This window comes from Lycium ferocissimum, chromosome 1 (genome assembly GCF_029784015.1).
Source record: "Lycium ferocissimum isolate CSIRO_LF1 chromosome 1, AGI_CSIRO_Lferr_CH_V1, whole genome shotgun sequence".
Classification (NCBI taxonomy): domain Eukaryota; kingdom Viridiplantae; phylum Streptophyta; class Magnoliopsida; order Solanales; family Solanaceae; genus Lycium; species Lycium ferocissimum.
The window spans coordinates 72331347-72336293 of NC_081342.1; positions in this window are offsets into that span (position 1 = coordinate 72331347).

Consider the following 4947-nt stretch of genomic DNA (forward strand, 5'->3'; position numbering starts at 1 on the left):
ATAATAGCATTTATTCCGCATGTTGTATCAAATTAAGGTAGTTATCTGAAGGGTTCGCCCACCAGGGAAGGTTAGTGTGGGTGCCCGCATGATCCATGATTTGGGTCGTGACAGTTTAGTAACGTAATCTTCTCTTCTTAATTCGGCTTCTAAACAATCACTCTTTACTCTTTAGTGATGGCTTCGCTTAGAACTATCCCATGTAATTAGCGCACAAACTCTATTTTTCACTTCTACCTTTTCATTTAAGTAATAAATTTTCTTTTCATTATCAATAAAATATAAAAATGTTTCCAACAAGCCAATTTTCAACGGATTCCACCGAAAATTCGCTTTATTTTGTTTAGTTATGTCTTCTTTTTCAAGTTACTGACCCCTAAGCTTATTATGGACAATGCATTCTAGTTGATATTTAAGTATTTTAATAGTATAAAAATTGTTTACATTGTTAATGTGGAAAATTACACTTGATTGATATTATGGATTGTAGTTAACGAGAGAATAAATAAATGGATTATGGAGCAACCCTTTATATACTACAATTTTGAAGTAAAATTAGAGTGAGGATAGAGTGATAACCTAAATTGATCTATAACAGTAAGTAATTTTTCATATCAAATTCTTGGTGTGATAACCTCGAAAATAGTGTGAGAATAGCTATAATAATAAGTTAAATTATACTGATAGTGTAAAAATGATTTAAAGTAGTAAGTTAAATTTACGTTGTTATATATATATATATATATATATATATATATATATATATATATATATATATATATATATATATATATATATTTGAAGTAGCAATATTATAGTGTTAATCGGTGTTTCCCGGAGGCGTTTTCGGGGCGGGGCGTACCAAAAATGCTCGGGACCTAAAGAAAGGCATAGATCTATAGGGCATACGCCCTAGAAATTGGAGAGTAAGTCTTGGGCGCAAAAGCGTAAACCCCTGGCATAAAGGCGTATGCTCTGGGCGTTAATTTGATTTTTATAGTATTAAAAGTATTTTTTCCATAAATTATGATTGTTATTATTGGTATAATGATATTTATACTTTTTATGTTATCATGTTTTCATGTTGTACTGATTTTTCCTAAAATATTAAATAAATAAATCAACTCGACACAACCATGAATAGTTTTTTTAGATGATTATGCCTCAAATTGATATGATGGAGATTTTACAGCACTATATTCCTGAAGCAATGTTATCCATTTGTTGTCATTGCTCTTACACTTTTTGTCCTTCTCTTTCTTTGGATATACAAATAAAATCAGTCCAAATATTAATTGAGGTCGGGAAAGACTAATAGATCTGGAGATTGATGATAAAGTGAATAAAGATTTCATTTTAAAGATTATCTAGGTTATTATTATTTTTTTGTGTTGTTACCTTTCTAAAATAAGATTTATAATAATTCTTTTTATATTATTTTCAGTTTGTGCTAGTTTGCCTTTTGGCTCTGCTTTCTCTCTCCTCTGCTCCCCCAACGGTAAGAGCTGCTCCCTCCCTCCCTCCCCCCCCCCCCACCCGCCACCACGTCCGGCGACCATACATCCTTTGTTCGAGTGTGTGGCCACTTTTCCGGCCCGGTTACTTTTCTTCTCTCCTTCCTTTTCTTCTTATCCTCTTCTTCTTCTCTTCTCCTTTTTTCCCCTTTTTCTGTACGCCACGGCGCGAAACGCGTAACGCCATCGCCAGCAACTTTTTCCGGTACCATTTTCCGGCCAGCCCTCTCTTTCTCTCTCCTTTTTTTCTTTTTTCTTTTCTTTTTCTTTCTTCTTTTTCCCCCCTCTTCTCTTCTCCTTTTTAGGTCTTTGTGAACATTACTCCGACAGTGAACAGTAACTCGGAGGTTGAACAGTATTTTCTAGCGGCGACCAGGTTCAGTTCAACTGGAGTTGGTACCTCCGGTTGCCATATCCATTATTTGTCCATACACTTATAGTTACATTTTGCTGACTTTAGACCTTTGAATAATTTATTAGTTCATACTCGTTTTCGTGGCTTTGGTTAGTGATGGTAGACGAGGGTCATGTTCTCGTTCGGGGACGGGGGTGAGGGTTAGAAGGGGTAAGTGGGTTAAAGGAGCGTCTAGGTTAAGATTAGGTTCTTGGAACATTGGGACGTTAACGGGGAAGTCCATAGAGCTAGTTAAGATTCTTAAGAAGAGGAAGATTAATATAGCTTGTGTCCAAGAGACCAAATAGGTAGGTCCTAAAGCTAAGGAGGTAGACGGGTATAAGGCTTTGGTTCTACGGTAGGTCGAAGTATAGAAATGGGGTAGGCATTTTAGTAGATAGTGAATTAAGGGATCAGGTGGTAGAGGTTAGGAGAGCCACTGATAGGATGATGTCGATTAAGGTGGTCGTTGAAGGGCTCACTTTGAACATTATTAGTGGATATGCGCCGCAAGCGGGCTTAGGCGAGGAGGAGAAGAGGCGCTTTTGGGAGGATTTGGATGAGTTAGTGGAAGGCATACCGCCAACTGAGAAGCTATTCGTGGGAGGTGATTTCAATGGGCACATCGGGCCTATTTCGGGAGGTTATGATGATGTGCATGGAGGCTTTGGCTCCGGGGACAGGAATGGAGGAGAAGTCTTACTTTTGGATTTTGCAAGAGCTTTTGGGTTGGTGATAGCCAATTCGAGTTTCCCAAAGAAGGAGGAGCACTTGGTAACCTTCCGTAGTTCGGTGGCTAAGACTCAGATAGACTTTTTGCTCCTTAGGAAGGATGATAAAGGTATGTGAAAAGACTGTAAGGTCATTCCGAGCGACTACATTACAACCCGACATAAGCTCTTGGTGATGGATCTAGGGATCAAGATAACGAGAAAGAAGAGGGTCGTGGATGACCGACCTAGGATCAAATGGGGGAGTTTGACCATGACTAGTGCCCTGGAGATGGGAGAAAAATTGAAAGATATGGGGGTCTGGGATAGTAGTAGGGATGAGACCAGTATGTGGGATAGGACGGCTAGTTGCATTAGGGTGGTAGCAAGGGAAGTGTTGGGGGTCTCGACAGGTAGTCGTGGTCAACATCGAGGGGACTGGTGGTGGAATGGAGAAGTTTAAGGGAAGGTGGAAGCAAAGAAAGTGGCGTATGCGAAGTTGATAGAAAGAAAGGATGAGGTGGAGAAGTGGACGAATAGGGAACTTTATAAGATGGCAAGGAAGGAGGCGAAGTTAGAAGTTTCGACGGCAAAAACGGTAGCTTTTGAACGCCTTTATGCTGAACTAGAGGAGAAATGAGGGGATAAGAAATTGTTCAGGCTAGCCAAGGCGAGAGAGAGAAAGGCACGTGATGTGGATCAAGTGAAGTGCATCAAGGACGAGCATGGCAAAGTATTGGTAGAGGAGACTCTCATTAGACAGAGATGGCAGTCATACTTCTACAAACTCTTGAATAAAGAAGGGGATAGAGATAGGCTAAGATTTGACTCGTAAGACGGGGTATAATGAACCCAATTTGAGTAGTGTATAAATGGTGTTTGAAACCCAACCAAGACATGGGAAGAGTCCTTGAGCAAAGTAAAGTCGGAAGCTACCCTACGGAGCGTGTTTTTAAGTGAGTTTACACCACGTCTCAATTAAAATGAGTATACGGAAAAATCTGTAAGGAATTTGGGAAAATTTCCTTCTTGAAAGTTGTAGATCTTTGAAATACCTTTCCAACGGTATATTATGGAGGTCAAACGGACATCTGTACAAAAAGTTATGCCCGTTTTACTAAAATAGTGTTCTGCCGATATACGGTGGAATATACGGGCCGTAAAAATTATACGGGCCGTATATTCAGACCGTAAAATTGGCCCAGAAAGCCCAAATCATTGTAATTGATTTACGGCGAGACATACGGTTCGTGAAACTTTTATGGGACGTAAAATAGGGCGTAAAATGGGTCCGACAGCAATTATAAAACTTCGTTTTAAGGCTTTTTCACTTCATTCTTCACACCCCCAAGCCCTAGAACGACCTTCTATTCTCTCCCATCATCAAGAACACCAAGGTAAGCCTACTCTAATCATTCCAAGTCAATTCTAATATATATCCTTGTAATCTAAACAAGAAATCATCATTCCTAACCTAGGGTTTTCAAGAAAACCCATCTCAAGGTTCAAGAATTCAAGATTTTGGAAATCTTCTTCAAAGTTAAAGTCTTTGATTCAAGTTTGGAGCATTACCAGGTATGTAGAGTTACTATCTACGTGTGGGAATATCATTGTTCTTCCCCACGCCTCATAATCCATAAATTATGATTCTTTACGAAAACTAGGGTTTCTATACCATGCTCATGATAACCCTAGGTCCATGTCCATGATTATATTATGTATGAATTGTTATAATTCCATCATTGAGTTCTTAATATTTCTTTATGATTATTGAGAATCCGTCCGTAATCCATGAAAACCCATATATCTCATTCCATGGGTTCATGCATGCTAGTTTATGATATATTATGCTATTTTCAAGAAAATACTATACATGTTTTACAAGTTCATGCAAGCAAGCTATAATTTATGATATCCATGTACAAGCAAGTTATGATTCATGAAAACCATGTACAAGCAAGTTATGATTCATGAAAACCATGTATAAGCAAGTTATGATTCATGAAAACCATGTACAAGCAAGTTATGTTTCATGACATACTATGGGCAGCAAGTGCCACTTATTTTACATGTTCATGTTTTTGGGAGTTGCTTTAATTACCGAGGAAGGCTTCGGATAGCTGAAACTACGTTGCCACCGTAGGATGAGGATTAATCCACTCATGTTCCGGATGATCTCTCATAATGACCGGATCCTTTCATATTTTATTAAATCTCATGTTCCCCAGGCAAGGACCGAGTGTTCGCTGCATGGACGCAAGCACCGGACCATGGATCGGTTATAAGTTATTGCTCTCCCTACTTATGATATTTTTACCATGTATATATA